Raw genomic sequence first — 10463 nt, 5'->3', positions numbered from 1 at the left:
AATCTTATGAGGCTTGCCAAGCCCCCCTCCCCTCCCTATCTTATTGAGGGTCAGTTCAAACATGCAGCTACACTTCCACCTTGTACCAGCTTGGATTTTGTGTGTGTGCTAGGATCCAGCTTTGTCACTACAGCCCCAAGTGTCCTCAATGGCTCAGAACCCTTTTGTTAACTCAGGCTAGTAAATAGGAACAGAGAGCGCAGGACAGGAAGGCTTGGTGTGCTATGGTCCATGGGGTTACGAAGAGTCGGACACGACTGAACAACAACAAAGCCATTTTATGCATTCCTTGCAGGCTTTCATTAAATAGGTCAAGTAAATTACACAAATGTGTCCTTGCGTGATGTGAAACTACGAGATTGGACTGAACATTAGCACTTTTATGTCATTCTCTGGCTTTGGTTTTATGTTCATGGAAGTTTCTTTTCTTTTCAAGTAAAGTTAAATATATAGGCAGAAGAACATACATAACTATATGACAAGATCACACATGAAATAAAGATGCTTGTTGATTATAATCCTTAGTATATCATGGATAGGCTTGTGGGTCAGCTAGAGTAAAAACAGCCTAACGAGAAACTCACTATCTAATGAAGTGTTGGATATATGAGTTATATAATGCTAGAGATGGGGAAGAATTGTCATTGCTTTGCATTTTTAAATGAACAGACCTAATCTGAACATCCCAGACTAATATGTGGCTCAGAAAAGAGTAGTTCCTCAGATTGTGCACTTCTCTGAATTTTGTGCTGCAGTTCTTGGCTCAAAAGTTATGTACAAAAATGTATATATTAGGGAAAGTTGCACACAAAAATGCGTGTATAAGGGAACGTTGCATTCAAAGTAGTATAAAAAGGGTCAGCTGGAACAGTCTTGGGTCAGTGGAAGCAGTGTGGTCTGGTGGTCAGCACAGCTTAGGAAGAGGCAGAAGATAAGGTGAGATTGCTGAAGGCAGAAGTTGAGAGAGCTAGCCAGGAGAGGAATACTCGAGAGGCGGTTCATCGCAGTAGCTTCTGGCCAGAGTGACAGCAGTAGACAGTCGGCCTCAGGTAGCAGGAAGACTTCAAAGGAGGCAACTGTGACATCTTCTTGGCTGTGTCTTGGTCCCCAGGTCCCTGACCAGAAGGAAGACTTCAGGGGAAACTGAAGTAAGCCTGCCAGAGAAAAAGAACCACTCTCAAGAAGTCGAAGATCCACTGTGAGTGACAGCTTTGTGACTCTGTTCAACCCTATATTATATATATAGGGTTATATAACCCTATATATATAACCCTATATATAGAGAGGGATCTTCCAGTATTGTCCTCTGCGTTATTCTTAGAGAGCCAACTGGGATGGAGTTAGGGAAAGGGTAATTGGAATATGAGTCTTATTTAGAGAAGTGGGCTTAGTTAAGGATTTAACAGCTTTCTTAAAGTGACAGTACACATTTAACATAAAGGAATTATTGAAGCACGTTGATAAACATTTAATCTTATATAATATTGGTATACGTTCTAAGTAAATAAGGCACATCTATCTATCCATCTGTCACCATCCTCATCATCATCTCCTTGTCTCTTCATCCCATGCCTAAACCCTAAAGCACCCCACTACTGTAATATGGGTGTTGTATGAAGGGGAACAGTTTATTAGGATTTTTTAAAAGATGGTGACAGTGGAATTTAAGGGATAATGAATCAAAGCGAATTTATAATTCAACTGAAGGGAAGATTGGTAGACAGATCCTGCATAGTTTGGTGACAATTTCAGTGGGATTTTTAAGAAACCCGATCACCAGTTTTTCCACACATGGTAGAAAATGGGATATAAGTGTGCAAGCATTTAACTTGTTGTGTCCTAGCAGTGGGATCATATTATTAAGGTAAAGGTGTCCCCAGCCAGTCGTGTCCGACTCTAGGGTGCGGTGCTCATCCCCGTTTCTAAGCCGAAGAGCCAGCGCTGTCCGAAGACGCTTCCGTGGCCATGTGGCCGGCATGACTGAACACCGAGGTGCACGGAGCGCTGTCACCTTTCCCGCCGAGGCGGCACCTGTTTATCGACTTGCAATTTCTTGCTTTCGAACTGCTAGGTTGGCAGGAGCTGGGACTGAAGACGGGAGCTCACTCCGTCACGCGGCACTCGGGTCTCGAACTGCTGACCTGCCGACCTTCCAGTCTGCAGTTCAGCGTCTTAACCACTAAGTGGGATTGTAAATCCCAAACATTCCACAGAGCACTAACGTTTCTACAAAGAATAAAGCTCTCACAGTCCACAGCTAAAGTTCTTCTCCATTTAAATGTGGCCTCCTTTTTTTTTTTTTTTTTTGCTATTTGAGAACAAACTCCCAAATCTTATAGATAAAAATAAACTAGAAATGTAGTACTTTATATAGTATATCTGAGTTTACAATGTTAGGAAAAGGTTTATGTAGGATGTATAGATTTGACTGGAGCTCCCCTGGGATGAATAGTAACTGCTGACCTCCTCATGCTCTAATCAAAAGGTTTCTCTTCTATGTGGTTGTATATTTATTGGCATCCTAGTTTAAATGGAGAATCATATGTCGAATGCACTGGAGTCTGAAGACAGGATGGGAAGTGCAATGCTACAACACAGAGAAAGCTTGCAAAACATCGACATTGTATTTGTGTTTATAAATATTAAAAGGCTGGTTTCATGAGAAAAGTGTGCTAAAATATTAAGTGTGGTTGTCTGTTCCTTATCACAACATATTTTAATGCACTTTCCTTTCCTTAGTTTGTATTTCTCTTTTGAAACATTTACTCTCAGCACTTTGGAAATACTTTTTTTTTTTAAATGGGAGCATGGAATTGCAAAGGATTTGGTAGGAACTGTTGCTCTTTGACTGTTCCAAGCTGAGAAGGAGATTTCTCAGGACTCTTTCCTAAGCCATTTCAAGTAACTATGGGGTGAAACTCCAAATGTTAATGCTAAGAGCCAAAATGCCCTGTGTCAATATCTAAAGTGCTTCCATCTATGTGTGTGTGTGTGTGTGTGTGTGTGTGTATGTGTGTGTGGCTATTCTGATTGTGTTTTTTGGGGAGGGGGTGTTGTATCAGATAAGAACATATGAACGTAAAAAGAGCCATGCTGGATCAGACCAAGGGTCCATCTAGTCCAGCATTCTGTTCACACAGTGGCCAACCAGCTGTCGACTGGGAACCCACAAGCAGGGCATGAGTGCAATGGCACCCTCCCACCCATGTTTCACAGCAACTGGTGCACACAGGCTCACTGCCTCTGGTACTGGAGTGGATGCTACTGTGGAGGGCAGCTGGATAGAGAGCCCCTTTGGATCTTGAATTCATTATTTCCCCTTATCCCCCCTTTGCAGCATTTTAAAAATTCCTAAATGTAAGATACATGATTGTATGGACAGTCATACCTTAATAAGTTCAGTCAACTAATGTGCAATAGCAATCTAGAAACGGTTATCAGGACATCATTTCTGAATGGCTACTGCACATGGATTTCACTTACTAAGGCATGACTGTCCACACGTTACATAGATTAACATTTAGAAATAAAAAATCGTATATGTGGAATAAGGGGGGAAACATTGAATTCAGAATCCAAAGGGGCCCTCTGCCAGCCTGCCTTCAAGACTATTGGATGCAACACAAAACATCAGAATGGCTCCGAATAGTTTGAGTTACTACATCTTAGAAACATGTGTTACCATACTTAGGGGACCATGCAAATAAATACGCCAGCAATAACATCAACAGCAAAAACAACTAAATATCTGTCAATTAATAGGGAGCTGCCTTATACCAAATCAGAACCATTGGTCCATCTAGTCCAGTATAGAACCGGTGCTTGGCATGCAGAAGATCCCACATTCGATCCCTGGAATCTCCAGGTAGGGCTGGAAAAACTCCAGCCTGAAACCCTGGAGAGCCGCTGCCAGGCAGTGTCGACAACACTGGGCTTGATGGACTGATCTGGTGTAAGGCTGCTTCCTGTGTTAACACTGACTGGCACCAGCTATCCATGGTTCCACACAGGAGACTTGCGCAGCCCTACCTGGAGATGCCAAGCATTGAACTCTGGAAGCTTTGCAGTTTGCATGCAAATAATGTGCTATACTACTGAGCCCTGGGCGATCCCTCAATAATGAAGTCTGTTTAGAATATAACTGTAAGGGGCTGTGTGTATGTGTGTGTGTCTTGAACTGGGATGTTTGGCAGCATGGCCCAGGCATCTTATTTCTGAATCGCCAGGGCACCTTTTAGGCAGCGGGAACTGCCGATTTCATTTCTGGTCCTTTCCAGTGCAACTGATGTGGATAGTTACAGTGTAATTGCTGTGGACAGTTGGAGTTGCAGCTTCTCCCTAGTGGGGTCCGATGCTTGGAAGAGCTGATAAGATCCTATCTGGGCTTATAACTGCTGCCTGGAAGCCCCACAGAGCTGCTGGCCAGCCTCCAAACTTGCCCTCTGGTTGTCAGCCCTGATGATGGCAGTGACAACAAATCTTTAGTTGCACTAATGCCTATAAATAGAGCCTGAAATTAATATGGCTTGGAGGACTGGCCACGGTTCAGTGAAAGAAGAAATGCTTGGCATGCGGAGGGCTTCAGGGTCAGTCCCTGGAACCTCCAATGAAATGAGATGTTGGTTCCTTCTAGTGTAGCAGCCATATCAGGGGTCAGACTAAGTAGCCTCATGCAGTCTCATGCTTCATGTTCTTGCTGAGCTCTTTCTCCCTTGAATATATTGTTGTAAGCTGACGAGACACAGGAATTCCTTATCTTGTCAAAGGTCATACAATTGTATATCTTGTTCTCTGCTGTTCTCTTCTGTTCTCTCCTTATCATGGCTACCCTATAACCCAGTTCTTGTATTATAAACAATGGTGCTAGGAGGAAAAATGTTGAGGATTGCAACCCCATGCGGGAGGGAGAGGAGGAGCCATTTCATATATGTCACAATGTCTATAAAACCAATGTGCTAATGTAAATCGGGGCTTCTGGCTCTTTGGAAACGATTCCAGCCTTAAGCCCGCGCGTTAAATAAAGAATCTCTTTTTCCTTCACTCCGTGGTCTCTCTGACTCTGGGTTCTGCAACATAAATGGTGCCGTGACTCGGATGTGGCAGGCTCTGAGCCAGACAGGTGGCAGTTGCCTGCTCTTGATCGCCGCACCGGGAAGACGAGCTCGGCGCATGCCTCCCTTTCTTGGCGCCACCGACCTTTTTGTCGAGTGAATGGGAGAAAGCCTGCACCGGGATCGCCCAAACGGCAGCGAGCAGCAAGAGAACCTTGGGAAGCGGAGGAAGGAACTTGAGCCCTGCCTATATCGCAGCTGCAATTGAGTTGAAACCCACATTGGAAGCCTTCAGGAGAAAGGCAAGTATATGGGAAAAAGAGGGCCCCGCCTTTAGGGAGAAAGGCCACTGGGCAGAAAAAAAGAGGGCCCCGCCTTATGAAGAAGGTCAGTGTTGGTGGTATACGTATACAAAAGAACCTACTCCTTGCGGGTAGAAGGGGGGCCTGATCACACCCCCGAGTGGGCGCCAGTACCTAGCACGCCAGTACTCAGTAGGAAGCTGAGGAAGCTGGGGAAGCCGTTTTCCGCTCTGGTAAAAAGTGGGAAAAGTGGGTGGCAGGGACATATGGATGTAGTGGAGAGATTGATGATTGTGTGAGTGGCTACTGCGGTTTCTGAAGCATACCGTTGACCGTCCGGGTGCCCAGGCCAGTAGCAAAGTGCGTGATGTGAAAAATCCTCTTGTGTCGGCCAGTGAGACCCCTTACTCACTGACCAATTCCCATTCCCTAATTGTGTCTGTCTTCAATTTAAGAGGGAGGCTATGGGTGGTGGGGGAAGCAAACCTTGCACCCCCTTGAGATGTATGTCAAACAAAGAAGGAAAAAGGTTTTTTTTTTTTAAAAGATTCAAAATAGAGAGAGAAAACAGCAAAAAGCTCAAGGTCGAGCTGAGAGGAAAAAAAACAAGATCTGAGGCTGTTAATTAGAAAAATGTTGCAGGACAGTCTGGCTTTTAACAAAGCGTGGGAGCGTGAGAGTGTAAGGCCAAAGAAGTAGCTGTTAGCCTAGCGTGCCGAGAGGGGGGGGGGGCAGGAAAATTGCCCACAACGTTCTGAGTTGTGCAACATCATCACCTCGCCTAATTGAGATGAAATCCCTAAAAAATGGAAACTGAAAATGAAGACCCAGAAGATGAAGGCAAAATAGAAAATAAAGGTGAAGAATCAGCCCCCAGAGCACAGGCTAGACCCCTCTTCGAGTGAAAAGTGTGCCATAAGACTGTCCCAAAGCAGAATGAAGCGGAAAGACCACGTTGAAGATCTCTGTCAAGGTAACCGTGTTTAGCTTTGAACTGTGTTAAAATTGCATAGAGCCTGTAGCTACTGACCATCAGCTATATGATTTCTGAAGAGCGTAACCATTAAGCTTTTGCCGTGGGATTCCCTGCAATGAAGAAATCTCACTGATTCGAGTGTCCAGTGTTACACTGCCTAAGTGTGTGTGCTAAAGAGACCGAGAAACCAGACAGCATGTTCCTGGCCAAGCCAAAATCACGCTACTGCCATGCTCCTGGAAGCTGCAATAAACTGTGTAAGCTGGGAGACCCAACCTGATTGAGAAGAAAAGAAGATATTGGAGCAACTGTCTTGAAAAAACAATGAGATCTGTGTAGCTGGCTGGCTGACGCTGTCAGTGATGTTACAACTTTAAATTAAGACTGTTTTCCTGTTTGAGACCCCAGTGAAGAAAGCTAACCCGAGTTATTTGTTGCCCGTGCCAAAGCAAGAATTTGGTGGCCCTGTACCTCATCATGTCCTGTTTTGAGCTTGGGATTTACAAATACAAACAAACTGAGAAGCCTGCCTTTGAAGTCCTGCAAATCACCCCACCGCCTCCCCGAAGATTAATGGCTGCCTGAAAAATGCAAGTATAAAGCGATGCCCATCACCCCCCAGCGTCCTGAGTTTCGGCACTCAGTGTTTCAGTGCTTTCGTGTACCAGGTTAGAAGAGAAAAAAAAAAAAAGAGTAAGTTTTTAAAATGTCTGTGAGAGAACCTGACAGAAGTAAAATAAAATTTACAAAGGAGTTGCCCAGGTTAAAGTGTCACGGCTAGAGAGCTAAGCTGTGCCGCTCTGTTTAGACAGAGGCCTTGCTAAAAAGTTAAAGGCCCTTGTCTGTCAAAAGGGGTGTAGGGCCACACTTTCCCTTTTTAAACTCATGCAAAAGTAGAGAGCCTTTGCTGGAAACATCACATCTTCATTGCCCAGAGCCGTCTCTGTTTGCTTCCATCAATGTCTGGGCTTTTTAGAGACACTCTGCACATGAACTAAAATTTTAAATTGTCAAAGACTTGCCATGAACAGTGCTATAAAGCTTTTGATAAACTTGAACTCTCATCGCTGTGGACCGTGTGTCTGTGTTTGTAGTCAGCTCAGTGTACAGCAGGCTGAGTTTGATCTGTGACTTTTAAATTTCCTTCTGCTAAAACTCATGCAGCATAGAGTTGCCGATGCAAAAATGGTGACCTAGAACTCTGCGTGTGTGGGTATGCCCGTCCCTTGATTTTAATGAGCCCTGAGCTTTCAGCCAGAAGACCAGTATAATTGCTGGATCTGCTCCATCATGCCTTACCATGCAAAAAGTGTTTTCCATTCATTGTGTTAAATTGCAGAAAAAGTTTGTTGTGTATATTTTATGATTTCTTAAATATCATAAAGTATATGTGATATTTGCAGATTAGTGTTAGTTGCAACTCCAAATGATACTAAGTGTAGTTCCCAATGGATGACGAAGAGAAAAGACAAAAGCAAGTAGAAAAGAAGGAATAGAGAAAGTAGAAGACAGATAGAGAAGAGAGAAAAAGAAAAGGCAAAAGGCAAAGAAAAAAAAAAATTTGTAAAAAAAGAAGCGTGGCCATAGTTGCCCCCAGGGTAAATTAAAAGCAGCTGATTGTGCCTAGAGCTTATTACCTGGGGTAAAGTAGCCACAATAATGTAATAGTTCTTTAAAATGAAGAAGATGTAGCTAGAGGGAGAGGAGGGGCCTATCTCAAATGTGTGTCAGTGGGACTAGTGTAAGGCAGAAAGGTTTAAGTAAGTGAGTTTAACTTGAAAAAGACAAATAAAGAAACAAGGCTGGTGCATAGATCAGAAAGTTTTATATAAAAAGTTTGAAACATGATCTGCAATACAGGCAGATCAGCAAAGAAAAAGAAAGCAAAAGAAAGAGAAAAAATTTGTCTTCCCATACTAATAAATAAAAAGTGTTATCAAGCACTTTGGGAAGCGAAGTTGTTTACAGGAAGCTGTGCCTGAGAACCAAACACTTCTAGCCTATGCTGAAAATGCTTGCTAGTGTTATGGGTAACATGTATAGTATAAAAACCCATTTAGTGCAATAGCTCGTAGTTCAGAGAAGCTGTCTGATCCAAAAATTAAGTACGCCTGTGTGCTGTAAGTTACCCAATAAAGTCTCCTTGTAAGTAACCCCCCCTGCTGGAATCCCAAAACACAAGTGGGGCTAGAGCGCCTCACCCAGTATCAAACCCTGCTGTTAAAAGCCATGAAAGCAGGTATAAAGAAGTCAATTAATATGACCAAAGTGTCTAAAGTGCTGCAAGGTGCCACCGAGGCCCCAGAGCGTACTTGGAGCGTCTTTCAAATGCCTATCGCCAGTACACCCCCCTCAGCCCAGAGGCCCAAAAAGACGTGGACGAAAGAAAAAAGAAGAAGACCCAGCAGAGGCAGAAGATTCTTAAAAAAGAACCAGTGTGCCCAGTGTGGACAAGATGGACATTAGTGGCATGAATGCTCAAATAAAATAAATCAAATACACAAAGGAGAAAACCAAAGGGGCCAGAATGGGCGAAGAGGGAGACAGCTTGAGAGGGGCCGTGACATTGACTGTGAGGGGCAGTGACATTGACTTCATAACTGACACTGGAGTGGCATCAAGAGCAAGCAAACGTTAGCCTTAAACAAGAAGTCCAAACACTGAGCAAAGGTCTTCAAGCCCAGCGTCGCTTTGTCTTAAAAAAATAAGCCCCCAATTCCCATCACAGAAGTTCATCCTTTCCAACCAAGAGTTAAAGTATGAATTAAAGAGGGAAAAATAACCCTTTGACTCCCAGATAGAGAAGACTGAAAACTGTCATACTTTCCACCCCCGCAGCTATGAAAGCAGCTAGAATTAAACCCTGGATACATTGGACACGAGTCAAGAGAGCGAGAGGGAGAAAGTAGACCATAAACAGAAATCCTGAAAATCCTTTAAAAATCATTCTGAAAAAGCAGTAAGAAGACTCAGGCTAGACCTTACTGTGGACACACCGGGAAACTGTCCCCCTGCGTATGGTCAGACCTGCAACTGGAGAATTGAAGAAGGGGACTAGACCCTACTGCAGCTTGCCAGGTAAATAGCTGCCCAGCGTACGGTCAGATCCCAAAGAAGATCAAACATGCGTGTTGTAGTGTTAGTAGTGTTGCATTGTGTTTCCTTAATAAGGTGCAAAAAGGGGGGTCTGCCCCTGGAAAAAGAAGTTTGTCCCAGTGATTTGCTGATAATTACTGGCTTCACCTGGCTAACATCACGAGAGTAAAACATTTTTGTTTGCCAAGAGGTATACCTGCAAACAGGCTTATTGGCTCTTGCCTAATACCTGTCTGTAGACATCCTGGGAAAATTCAAAAAGATACCATGTTAAGAGTTTATGGTGTAAGTTTAACTTATTCCCAAAATGCTAATTGGGGCGTGGTTGCAAAGATCCTACCCCCTACAGAGTTCACTCTACGCACCCCCATCGTTGCTGAAACAAATGCTACGTGTGCACAAATGCTTAATTGTCAAAATTTTTTCCAGAAAATATAAAGCTATCCCTGGCCCCCTTCCACTGTAATAAAATTCAAAACATATCTTTTAATGATGCCCACATACTTTTGCCTCATGGATGGTTTTAGACATGTAATTCCTGCACTTGGTCATTTATTCCTGCCAACTTGTCTGATAACCACCCATGTTGCCTCAGCCGCCAATTGAACTGGTGCCAATTCTTCCCCTGTAGCCTGAAAAAATCCGTCAACGGCAGCCTCGAGCACTCCAACTAACTAAAAATTGTAATAGTCATGTGCAGTTATATTTTGACTCAAAAAAATTGGCCTTAGCAATGTCACTGGTTAAGGTTCCAGGTTTAGCCTTGGCTAATGGTCTAAAGAACAACTGGTTAGCTTGCAGCTTAGCCAAAAGCATAAATGCCACCTCACAAGCATTGTCATTGTTAAATAAAGAGTTGCGTAATCTAAGAGGTGCAGTTCTAGAAAATAGAGCTAGTATAGATTACCTCTTCCTTCTTCATCATTTAAGTTGTGAGACACACCAAAAGCTCTGTTGTTTTAACTTAACTGATAATGGCAATGCTGTAGATGAACAGATCAACAAGCTGCACAATATAGTAGCTAACAAAACAATAAG

The sequence above is a fragment of the Heloderma suspectum genome, chromosome 8 (genome assembly GCF_057233095.1).
Source record: "Heloderma suspectum isolate Gila_16-S chromosome 8, 16-S_ref, whole genome shotgun sequence".
In the NCBI taxonomy this organism is placed as follows: domain Eukaryota; kingdom Metazoa; phylum Chordata; class Lepidosauria; order Squamata; family Helodermatidae; genus Heloderma; species Heloderma suspectum.
The sequence above is the reverse complement of the archived record's forward strand: the minus strand, read 5'-3'. Positions refer to the sequence as shown.